The 13365-nt window shown below is 41.0% G+C and overlaps 1 protein-coding gene across 1 annotated transcript in view; it reads left to right on the forward strand.

Moving 5' to 3' along the window:
• RNF150 (ring finger protein 150) overlaps positions 1-13365 on the forward strand; it is a 252109-nt gene that overhangs the window by 181891 nt on the left and 56853 nt on the right. The gene's annotated exons all lie outside the window — the stretch shown is intronic.

Consider the following 13365-nt stretch of genomic DNA (forward strand, 5'->3'; position numbering starts at 1 on the left):
TCATGACTAATTGTAAGAAATTTTGAAAATGGTGAAAAGTATAAAGAAGTAAGGAAGAATAATAATCTCACCACCCAGAAATAATCATTATTAATATTAGTATATTTAATTTTTATGATGTATGTATATATATAAGCGTCCCATGTATGTTGTTAAACATTGTAGAGTCAGGCCACTAATATAATTTTTATTCTACTTTCTCATCTAATATTAAAAAGCAAGCATTTTCCAGTAACTTTAGAAATTATCTTAAAATATTTTAGTGGTTGCATAATGGTCCGTTATTGGAGTTTCTTTAACTGTCCCCCTTATCGTACAGCATTTAAATTGCGTCCAGTTTTCATCATTATAAAATCATAATCTCAATCGTTTGTTTTTTTTTTCTGTGTTTATCGCTTAGGATATGTTCCTAAAAGTGAACTTCCTGGGTCAAAAGTGCTTTCCAAAGGATCTCGATAAGTTTTGTCTAACTGCTTTCCTGAAAGGTGGTAATGATTTACACCCCATACTAGCAGGATGTGCCTGCATTAGTGTTTCTTTGGAACCAAGAAGTAGTGCCATTTTTAACCATCCTTCTCATCTAGTAGCCAAATACAAAGGTAGCACTTAGCTTTAATTCCCATGTCTTTGATTTCTCTGAGATATTATTCTTGACTAACCTAAGCTCTTCACATATCGCATCTGACCGTCAATGAAAAATTTTCACCAAGTGGGAGTTGTGAGTTCAGTTTTATTTGGGGCTTAATGAGGACTATAGCCTGGGAGACAGCCTCAGATACCTCTAGGGAACTGTTCCGAAGAAGTGGAAGGGGGAGGTTAGAATATATGTGATTTTGGTGAAGGGGGATACGTGTCATCAAGCACACATTTTGGAAGAAGGTTGCTGCTGGTCACGAGAAGGTGGCTGCTAGCCACGAGGAGCAGATGTCTCCATTAATGATTTTAGTGCTTTTCTATATATGAGAAGATGCAGGGAATTGGGCTCATAAAATCTTCTCCTGAAAATATCTAACTCTCTAAAGCCCTGTTCTGCCAGTTTTTCCCAGAGCACAGAGTGCCTCATTCCTGGTCTCCACCCCAAACTCCTTTCAGGGTTTGTTGAAAGTCAGCAAGTAGCTAGTGACTTCATTCTTTCAGAACCAGATGGCAAGCAACAATTTTTAGTTGGCATATCTACTGTAAATGTAAATCGTCATCGATAGTAAGATGCTTCCTGATTTCAGAGATGTTAAAATGGGGGAGGAAAATGATACGGCATAGAACTGATATAATGTGGTATTAACTATTTTTAACATTTTGTTTTCATGTTTTGGTAAATAGTGTTTTTTGTCATTTAAATATTTTTGGTTTTTATGATGCTTTTGGATTAATAGAAAAAAGTTACTAAATTTATGAATTTTTATCTTTATTTTTATCTCCTCTTCTTTCATCTTTCTTTACCCCCCCAAAATAATAATAATAATAAAACAACTGAGCAATTAACTGCATTTTTCAAATTTCTCTTAAATTTATGTTGGTATAGGCATCCCACTCAATAGTCATTATTCACGAAAACTGTTATTTTAAAAACTCATTTTTTCAGGAACATAATTTTACATACTCTGCCAGATTAAAAGTTATATAGTATGGGGCTTCCCTGGTGGTGCAGTGGTTGAGAGTCAGCCTGCCGATGCATGGGACGCGGGTTCGTGCCCCGGTCCGGGAAGATCCCACATGCCGCGGAGCGGCTGCGCCCGTGAGCCATGGCCGCTGAGCCTGCGCGTCCGGAGCCTGTGCTCCGCAGCGGGAGAGGCCACGGCAGTGAGAGGCCTGCGTATCGAAAAAAAAAAAAAAGTTATATAGTGTGGTGGGAGTTTAAAGTGGCACAACTGCTTTGGAAATTTCAGTTTCTACTGAAGTTAAACATATACTATCCTCTAACCTAGCAGTTTCACTCTTGGATATACACCCAAGAGAAATGAATGCATACATTCACAGGAAGACTTGTACAAGAATGGTCATCATAGCACATTTATTCGTAATAGCCAAAAAATAACCCCAAGGTCTAACAACAGAAAAATCTGTAAATCAGTTGGGGAACAGTCATACACTGGAAATCTACTCAGCAATAAAAAGACCAGCGATCGATGTACATGAAAGCACAGATGAATCTGAAAAAATTATGTTGAACCAAAGAAGCCAGGCAAAAAGAATAGATACTTTATGATTCCATTTATGTGAAATTCAATCACAGGCAAAGCTAATCTTTGGTGACAGAAGTCCTAATGACGGATTCGTGGCAGGGAGTGGATATCGTCTGGACAGGAGCAGGAGAGAGCTCTCTGGGGTGATGGAAACAATGTATATCTTCATCTGGGTAGTGTGTACATAAATGTATACCTACTTAGAAATCATCCAGCTATCTTAAGATACAGTATATGCGTTTAAAGTAATGAAAGAAAATTTTACAGTACCAAAGAAACTACATTGTGGACTTAAAGAAAAAAGTTCACTTTGTACATTAGTCAAAATTATATAAAATTTAAGTTCAGAGTTTGTTGATGGTTCATTCTAATCATTTTTCTTTGATTACTTTGGAGTTTTGTGTATGAACTGCCAAAAATTAGCTATCACTCCATCTAGGGGATTAAAGGAAGGAAACATGAAAGGAGATGTGGCAGCATTGATAAATGTCTGATGTGTTATTTTCTGTTATATTTTCAACAGAGCAAATGCCGCCTTCAGAAAGATGTCTTGAACTCTAATAACCTTGTTAAATGTGGCATTCTGACTTCAGATGTCCTGATCCCCATTTATATTCATCAACTAGACACTTGGGACACATGCCAACCAGCTCTGCTACCCCGGCCAAACAATATAATTAGACCAGGGTCAAGTTTTAAGCACAGAGCTTCCCTCTGCCAGAACCCAAAGGAATGAGACACTCTGTAAGAAGACAATTCTGCAGTTCCCTCAGAACTTGCATTCCGAAAGGATCCATTTCTTCCAGTTGCTAAAAAAGAAACTGAGTTCCATAGCAAGAGGATCTGATGCAGCTTCTTAGTTCTTTAAGTTTTGTTGGTTTTTCTTTAATGCTACTTAAACCCAATACTATGGACAAATGGCTGAAATAACTGGCCATTTATCATAATACTTTGAAAAGCATTCTACTGTTTACAAAGCTCTTTTACATATACTGTCTAATTTGCATCTCACGGTAGCTTATAATAGAGTTAGGGCAGGGACCATTAACACCTCTTTATTTAACTAAAAGAAAACCTTAACTCATAGGGTCATAGGGTCCAAGACCACAGAGAGGTCTCTGACTTCTAGACCAGTACTCTTTCCAAGGTCCTGGTACCACTGCTAGGCTATTGACACCTTAGCCCCACCCTTCCCCTGCCCCATGAGGGTGCTCTGCCGTACACTCAACTCTCTGGGGCTCTAGTTTTGGCTAAAAGTCTGCCTCAGAAACGCCTATCTCACTCTAAGCCAACATCTAAGAACCCCAGGGAATCCAGATCAACTCTAGCCCAGCTTTAAGGGATTTGCTTTCTCCACAGTGATTCCAATCTTGTCATCCTGGGCCTGAAAGCAGACCAGCCTTTTTCACAGAAGGGCGGTGTTTGTGCTACTGAAGTGAGCCATCATTTACTTTATTGCATTATTTTATTTTCCCCTTCGTCAGGTAAAACTGCTAGCGAAGCAGATTAGCTTGCCAAAACAAAGCAATTGTATTTATAACAACAGCCATGATATGGTTACAACTGGTTCTGTGTGACAGCTCTTTTTTTCCCTTTCCTTTTCCTCTTTCTCCTTTTTAAAAAAATGATGTTTACATAACCTAAATAGGGAGCATCGGGGGTAAATGCAGCTTCTCAAAATTGGTCCAAACATTTCAGACCAAACCCAGTAGCAGAGTCAGCCCTACAGAGGGGCACTGGGCTGGTTGGGCAGAGTTTCTGGTAGGGAGAGGCTGGTGTCTGCTTAACTGACCTCCCAACGCTGCATGACCACTGCACGGCCATCCCTGCAAGGGCTTTCTGTATAGGAGACATAGGAAGATGAGACACCATGGAAGGAAGTAACTTGATGGTGAGAAGTTCATGATCACAAAGAATGAGGGAAAGTCTGGCTCAGGTCCATGTGTTTTTCAAAGTTCTCATTGAATTGACCTGATTTTAGAAGCAAGGGTGGAGTGAAATCCTACTTAAGAAAATCAATGAGAGCACTTTAGATTTCCTTCCTCTGGGTAGGAATGAAGTACATTTCTCCTAAGCAATATTCATGACACTGTCTGGGCTCCATTGACATTCCGTAAGTGTCATCACCAATGCCATTTTGGTCATTCTAACCGAGTAATGCCTGTGCCCAGATCCATAAATCGATATTCTCGAAATGAGATTTGCATGGAAGGAATGACCCAGTGTGATGTCTACCAGACAGTCTGGGCAGAGCATGGGCTCACCAACCCCATAATGTCCTCATTAGGCCCCCAGAAGAAAGCAGAATTCTTTCATAATTTAGAGTCCATAAAAGTTAAGGAAAGTGCTTCCAGAGTAACCTCTACCATAGAAAACTCACTTGCAAGGAACAGGAGCTAAATTACTGTTAATTAAATAATGACACTTTAGCTTCTTATTTGCCAGGTAATTTTTTTTGTCATTTTTTTCCCTTAACAACCTAAATTTATTCTCACTTTGAAGACATAAATCTAAAGTGAAATCTTTTTCTTTAACTGGATCAAAAGAGTTATGCATTTCAAAATTGATTCCACTCTGCCATATTGCCTAACCAGATCAATTTACATTCCCACCAAAAGTATATGAGACTGTTTACACCATTGCCAACATGAGCAATTATCGAATTTAAAAATAAATGCCAATTATGAACAAGAGTGATGTTCTGTAATTTCCATTTTTCTGATTTTAGTTAGTAAATATTTTTACAAGTGTTTTGACACATTTATCCGAAGTCTTGAAATGAGTTTGGGCAAAAAAATTAGCAAGAAATATTTTTTACCAACAGTATAATTGTCTATTATTGAAAATGTATTAGAACAGACAAAATAATTTTTAAGTTGTCTGGACTTAAGATCAACAATCAATGGTTATCAATTCATTAGAATGACATTAGCTAAGCAGTAACAAACCTTTGTTCCTTTCTTTCTTTTTTTCTTTTCTTTCTTTTTCTTTTTACCTTTGTACCCCCTTCACCCATTTCTCCCACTCCTCATCCCACACCTCTGGCAACCACCAATCTGTTCTCTGTATCTATGAGCTCATGTATGTTTGTTTCTTCGTTTTTAGATTTCACATATAAGAGAGATCATACGGTATTTGTCTTTCCCTGTCTGACTTATCCACTTAACGTAATGTCCTCAAGATCCATTCATGTTGTCACAAATGGCAAGATTTCATCCTTTTTTATGGCTGAATAATATTTCATTGTGTGTATATACCACAATTTCTTTATCCATACTGTTCTAATTACTATAGCTTTGTAATATCATTTGAAATCAGGGCATGTGATGCCTCCAGCCTTGTTCTTCTTTCTCAAGGTTTCTTTGGCTATTTGGGAGGGGAGGGTTGGTGGTTTCATACAAATTTTAGGATTATTTGTTCCATTTCTTTGAAAAATGCCATTGGAGTTTTGATAGGAATTGCATTGAATCTGTAAATTGCTCTGGGTAGTATGGACATTTGAACAATACTGATTCTTCCAATCCATGAGCATGGACTATCTCTCCATGTATTTGTGCCTTCTTCAGTTTCTTTCAGTAATGTTTTATAGTTTTCAATATGCAGTCTTTCACCTCCTTGGTTAAATTTATTCCTAGGTATTTTATTCTCTTTAATGCAGTTGTAAATGGGATTGTTTTCTTAATTTCTCTAATAGTTTGTTATTCATGTATAGAAATGCAACAGATTTTTCAGTATTGATTTTGTAAACTGCAACTTTACTGAATTCATGTATTCTAACAGTTTTTTGAAGGAGTCTTTAGGGTTTTCTATATATAATATGTCATCTGCAAATAGTGACAGTTTTACTTCTTCCTTTCCAATTTGGAGGCCTTTTATTTCTTTTTCTTGTCTAAGTGCTCTGGTTAGTACTTCCAATACTATGTTGAATAAAAGTGGCTAAAGTGGACGTCCTTTCAGCTTTTCAGCATTGAATATGATATTAGCTATGAGTTAGTCATATCTGGCCTTCATTATGTTGAGATACTTTACCCCCATACCTGCTTTGTTGAGAGTTTTTATCATAAATGTTGAATTTTGTCAAATGCTTTTTCTGCATCTATTGACACGATTATTTGACTTTTATCCTTCATTGTGTTAATATGGTGTAATTGTGGATGTTGAGACATACTTGCATCCCTGGAATAAATCCCACTTGATCATGATGTGTGATCTCTATAATGTATTGTTGAATTCACTTTGCTAACATTTTATTGAGGATTTTTGCACCTATGTTTTTCAGGGATACTGGCCGGTATTTTCTTTTCTTGTGAGGTCCTTGTCTAGTTTGGGTATCAGGGTAATGCCGGACTTATAAAATGAGTTTGGAAGAATTCCCTCCGCTTTTATCTTTTGGAAGAATTTGAGAAGAATTGGTATTAATTCTTCTTTGAATGTTTGGTAGAATGCACCAGTGAACGTATCTGGTCCTGAACTTTTACTTGTTGAAGGTTTTTGATTACTGATTCAATCTCCTTACTAGTAATTGGTCTGTTCAGATTTTCCATTTCATCATGACTTAGTCTTGGTAGATTGTATGTTTCTAGAAATTTATCCATTTCTTCTAGGTTGTCCAACTTGTTGGCATATAATTGTTTGTAATAGTCTCTTATGGTCATTTGTACTTTTGTGGTTATCAATGATAACATCTCCTCTTGCATTTCTGATTTCATTTATTAGGGTCCTCTCTCTTTTTTTTCTTTGTGAGTCTAGCTAAGGACTTGTAAATTTAGTTTATCTTTTCAAAGAACCAGCTCTTAGTTTCATTCATCTTCTCTGTTGTCTTTTTAGCATCTATTTCATTTATTTCTGCTCTAATCTTGTTATTTCTCTCCTTCTACTAACTTTGGGCTCCATTTGTTCTCTTTGTGTCCTTTGTCCTTTACCTGTGATAAAAACCCTCTGTTGGATTATCACAGACTATTACTTCAGAGGGTTGTCAGTTGAAGGACATTGTCATAAAACATAGAAGGGAAAACTAAGCCACAGGTAACTTAGATTACTTGCCAAAGATCACAGAACTAAGGAGGGGTCTTCAGACCCTGAAAGCAGAGCACATACTCAGCTGCTGCAACATATGTGAGAAAACAAAATAGGAAGAAAAAGAAAAGAAACAGACTCTCCTTGGCAGTTTGGAGAAAAGAGGTGGGATGTTCAGGGAAGAGAAGGGACATCTGAGCTGTGACTTGAATTATGAGCAAGATTTGCCACACCAAAAAAAAATTTTTTTAACTGAGAAGGACACTCCAGAGTTATGGTGAGAATGTGAAGTAAACATGGGGGTGGAGCAGAAGATGTGACAAGGACCAGATTGGGTGAGCCTTCTTTGTGTGCTGTGACTTTGTGTTGTAGGCAGTGGGAAGCAGCTGAAGCATTTCACATGTGGGGAGTGATATCATATTTGTATTTTAGAAAGCTAAGACAGGGGGCTTCCCTGGTGGCGCCGTGGTTGAGAGTCCGCCTGCCGACGCAGGGGACGCAGGTTCGTGCCCCGGTCGGGGAAGATCCCACATGCCGCGGAGCGGCTGGGCCCGTGAGCCATGGCTGCTGAGCCCATGTGCTGAGCCTGCCTGTGCTCCGCAACGGGAGAGGCCACAACAGTGAGAGGCCCGCGTACCTCAAAAAAAAGAAAAAAAAAGAAAAAGCTAAAGCAGGAAAGAGAAACCAGACCAGGTTGGGAAGAGCCTTGAAGAAAAGTAGGTATTTCTTTCTGTGATACTTCATGATAGAGATTTGAAAATTTGTGCAAAGGTAATGGAGCTGCCAACTAACATTTACCAGATTTATTGGGCAGTGGAGAGTGGGGGAGGACAAAGCATTTCGAGGCCAGTGTTACCGTCTTCCCAAATAAAGCAAGCAGACTGATGGCTAAGGGTAGGCCTGATGAGGCCAGTATTTGACAGCTTTTCCTTCTGTAGCCAAATGAATACACTTAAGGCAGGTGACTTTTCCTCTGGTTTTGCTCAATTCCCAACCTCTGTAACTAAGGTACTGCCCCCTCGAAGCTGGAGCACAAAAATACATGGGGGTGCTTCCCTGGTGGCGCAGTGGTTGAGACTCCGCCTGCCAATGCAGGGGACACGGGTTCGAGCCCTGGTCCAGGAAGATCCCACATGCCGCGGAGCAACTAAGCCCATGCGCCACAACTACTGAGCCTGCGCTCTAGAGCCCGTGAGCCACAACGAAGACCCAATGCAGCCATAAATAAATAAATAAATAAATAAATAAACAAACAAACAAAGTTACCACGACTCCCCCTGTCTTGCTCATGACAGTTCAGTGTGGGAAGGAAGGGCGTGGAGTGTAGATCTGGGTACGAGCACTGACAGTAGGACTGGGTTTGAGTCCCAGCTCTGCAGCTTACTAGCTCTTTGGATAATTTAATTTACTTTAACCAGCTTCAGCTTCCTCCTCCATAAAATGGGAATAATAATTTCTACCTCATAGGGCTGTCGTGAATGAATAATGTATGTAACGTGCTTGGTACATAGCAGGCATTTGATACCCAGTAGTTATTGTTTGTTTATTAATTAAACACTGACTCTTAGGTCATTGACAACTTTGCAAATAAGATTCAGAAGCTCTGAAGAAACATTTTGACTCCCCATAGAAGCACTGGATAGATCTTATCTAAACATGTTGCCTAGGAGAATGGGATTCTTTGGTCCCTGAGTGACTCATGTTCTCTGAGCACTATTTCATCGAGGGGAATGAAACAACTTGCACTGGTGCCAAAAGGAAAGCCCCAGGATCCTAATCTCCGTGGGAGGGTAGCAGGGTCTAAGAAAGCCTGCAAAAGTAAGTGCGATAGAAAGGCCAGAACAGTCCCCTTCTGCCTCCCAGTGGGGAAAACCTGTCATTTAATTGAGGGGGGAGTCACACATATAGGTGAAAGGACAGTAGAAAGCAAGAATGATTCGCTTATATGTGGAATCTAAAAAATAGGTACCAATGAACTTATTTACAAAACAGAAGTAGAGTCACAGATGTAGAAAACAAACTTATGTTTACCGGGGGGAAGGAGGAAAGGGATAAATTGGGAGAGTGGGATTGATATATACACACTACTGTGTATAAAATAGATAACTAATAAGGACCTACTGTATAGCACAGGGAACTCTACTCAATACTCTGTGATGACCTATGTGGGAAAAAGAGTCTAAAAAAAGAATGGATATATGTATATGTATAAATGATTCACTTTGCTGTACACCTGAAACTAACACAATGTTGTAAATCAACTATACTTCAATAAAAAAAATTCAATTTAAAAATAAATAAATAAGAATCAAAAGATGTGGAAACAAGTTTAACAGGGGTTTGTCATTCCTGCCCCTCAAATGGGAAATTATTATATTATTCATAATCATCTCAGCATTATGATGCAGTTGTTGGCATCATCTTTTGTCAGGGGTTTGAAGAACTCTTTGTAAAAAGTATGCTTCCCGGGCTTCCCTGGTGGCACAGTGGTTGAGAGTCCGCCTGCCGATGCAGGGGACAGGGGTTCATGCCCCGGTCTGGGAAGATCCCACATGCCGCGGAGCGGCTGGGCCCGTGAGCCATGGCCACTGAGCCTGTGCGTCTGGAGCCTGTGCTCTGCAATGGGAGAGGCCACAGCAGTGAGAAGCCCGCGCACCGCATAAAAAAAAAAAAAAAGGTATGCTTCCCTTTGGTGAATAAGAAGGGAGAAGAGTTTTGGTCAACCCTCGGTTGTATTTCCAGCTTGTCAGGATCGTTAGGAGATAGACTGTCACATCCCATTGTTCCTCTGTATGTAGTTTCTCATGCAGCCTTTGTTAAAACATGGGAAGGGACCGTGCCCTGCTGCGAATCATACAAATAGAATGAGTGAGATAGACATTGCCCTAGAGATGTTTGTTGAACTGTTGGTGCATTTCACTAAGCTCCAGATTCTTTCCCTCTTCCTTTATTTATTTAGTCTAGTGACTTTTATTTTTCTTTCCATATGGGAGGGAAAAAATTGTTTGCAATCCCAATTATAAGGAAGTAGTCTTCCTATTTGGTCAACACAAGAAATATGGTATTAGGAATAATTGAATGTTATTTAATAGCCAACATGATCACCCTGTGTATCATTTTAGCACTGTGTTTGTTGTCCTTAGTTCTCCCTTTGATTTTTGTTTTTAATTTACAGTTACTTGCTTTCAGCATTAGAAAGTTTAGAGTAGAAAGCAGAATGATAACCTAATATCTACAAACAAGATATAATAGTGGTATTAATAAGATGAATGATAGCTTACAATTAAGGATGATCAGGACTTATAGTTTCAGCTTCATGGACAGTATTTATTCCCTCTCTCTCATACACACACACACACACACACACACACACACACACACACACACACACACACACACACACACACACTCAATCACTGGCAAACTCCATACCTATAAGACAAAATTTCACAGATGAGGGATGAAGTCTTGGAGAGTTAATCCTTGCCTAAGATCCCACAGCCAGAAAACGATGGATCCAGAAGGGTGGCTCTTCAATGGCCTTTTCTGTTGTAGTTCCCAGGGAACCACTGAAGCACTGTGATTCTGCCTTGAAGGAAAGGACCTTGTCTTATTCATCTTGGTGCCCAGCTCCTCGTGAAGAACAGAATGGAACAAGGGGGTGACGTAACTAGCACTTTTCTGGGGGAAGATAAATCTGGCAAGGATGAGTGGGATGAAAAGAACAGGGAAAGATTGGTGGCATGGAGGGCAGTTTAGACGTTAGTACAACAATACAGAAAAAGAGTTAATGAGATCATGAATGAGGGAGCAGCGTGGCAAAAAGAAAATAGGCAATGAAGTTAGAAGAGATTTAGGAAGAATGAGTTCGTGGGACTTGATAGCCATGTGCAGGCAGTGAGGAGTGCCAGGCCTTTTGAGAAATATCCATTCATGTAGCAAATATTTCTGGAGCGTCCTCTGTGTGCCAAGATCTAGTCTAGTTGCTGGGGATCTAACAATGAATTAAGTAAACGAAGATTTTGCTCTCATAGAGCTTATATTCTCATTGGAGGGTGTACCAGTCAGAGTTCTCCAGACAGCCATTGTATCCCACCATATATTCTTAAGGAATTAGCTTATGTGATGATAGGGGCTGGCAAGCCTGAAATCTGTAGGGCAGGTCTACAGGCTGGAAACGCTGAGCAGGGGCTGATGCTGCCATCTTGAGGCGGAGTTTTTTCTTCCTCAGGGAAGCCAGCTTTGCTGTTAAGGCTCTTCAACTGATTGGGTCAGGCCCACCCAGATGATTTAGAATAATCTCCTTTATTTAAAGTCAACAGACTGTAGATATGAATCACATCTGCAGACTACCCTAAATTGGTGTTTGATTGAAGAACTGGTACTATAGTCTAGCCAAGTTGCCACATGAAACTAACCATCACAGAGGAGATGTAAGAATGACCAGTGCAGACAAAGAAGTCACTCAGGGGATAAGAGTAGGTACCAGCTTCTGTGTGTGGGAGACTCAGGAAAGCCTCCTCCGCAGGAATAGATGTATCTTCATCTTACACATGAGGCGGAGGAGACGTGGGAATGCTAAGTGACTTATTTAGGCTAAAACAGCTAATGATTGGCCCTGCTGTCTTTCTGACTTCCAGTACATGTGCAGGAAACACAACAGAGCCTGCCTCCCAGGAATGGTCAAAGGGACCTGAATGTCTGACTGACTTTTCCCCAGAAGGAACACCAGTGAGGGAGAAAATTTAGATTAGGCACCTGTTTTCTGAACGTAGAGCCTGAACACAGGGAGGTCGATTATTGCTTGGGGGTAGGGGTGCAGGGGGACACTTGACCCCGCATCAGCCCCTCCCTCCTGCTGCTGCACTGGGACTGACCTTCTTCCTGTGCCCAGGTCAGGGCTTTTGTACAAGCCAGTCATTCTGCCTAGAAGACTCTTCTTCCTCTCCTCCCCTTCTGTGGACAATGTCTGTGTAGCCCTCCGGGGTCTGAGCTTCGGCACCTCGTCAGGGAAACTTTCTCTATGTACCCAAACTAGGATGCATCTCCCAGTCACAAGCCCCCTACCAACTCCATGTTCTGCTAATGTGTCCTTAGCGCTGTTGTCGTGAAGCAGTTTATTTCTGTTTTATTAGTGTCTGCCTCTCCGATTATACTCCCAAAGAGAAGGAGCCAGATCCCTATCGTGCTGATTCCCAGTGAGGAGCACAGTTCTCGGCAGGCATTCCTTGTCGCGTGGATGCAAGGCTAAGGGAACGAATGGATGTGATATATTTACTTGTAAGCGGTCAATCTGTAAGGCATTGGAAATAATGACCTGGAAACACACGACACATCCAGGTTGCTCCTCTGCGTCTCCTAATCCCCAATGCGATCGTGTCCTGTACACAGCTAATGCTATCCTTGGGACATGGGTTCTTCTCCATGTCAGTTTCAGAAGTGACACTTCTCGAGCTCTTCTCTGATTTGAGGGGTCCTTTGTACGCATCGGAGCCTCAAGCCTTCTAATGCAAAGACAGCTGGTAGAACTGTTAGCACAATAAAAATGAGAGTCAGGGAAGAGCGTGCAAGCGTTCCGGGAATAGTGCAGCATGGATGGCGTGTCCTAAGGATGCCCTCATACTTGACAGATGGTTCTCTCTCTTCTTGCCCCAGGCAGGAAATTCTGACTGCTTCTGCCCGTGGTCTGGAGTCGTGTGCGTGAGAAGACAAGCTTCTGATTCGAGCAGCCCCTGAGATCTCTGAGTGGGCTCTTGTGAGCCACGTTGAGAGGAAGTTTAGTCAGGACTCCCCACCCCCGCACCTACTAAATGCCCCCCTTATCCTGTCACTCAGAGGAAGGCTCCGGAGGGCTGGCGCGTGAGGCTGGCGATGGAGTCGAGCGCATCAGCTGTACAAACAGTAAAGCTTACGGTACCTGTCCCTCCGGCTTCTGATGTGAGAGCCACCAGCCACAGCAACTTAAAACATCACTTGTGCTGTGAAATGCTTGCCGGAGCTCTTCTGCCCTTTTGTGTGAGACCCCGAATATCTACAGAAATGAGGCTTTATTTTGCAGTTTGCTTCTGACTGTAGGAAAAGAAATTTTGGATTGATTTACAAGTGGCAACTCTCAGGTTATTCTGCAAGGTCTGTGCAAATTTCCCCACTTGCCTTCTTTCCATTC

Source organism: Tursiops truncatus, chromosome 5 (genome assembly GCF_011762595.2).
Source record: "Tursiops truncatus isolate mTurTru1 chromosome 5, mTurTru1.mat.Y, whole genome shotgun sequence".
Taxonomy (NCBI): Eukaryota; Metazoa; Chordata; class Mammalia; order Artiodactyla; family Delphinidae; genus Tursiops; species Tursiops truncatus.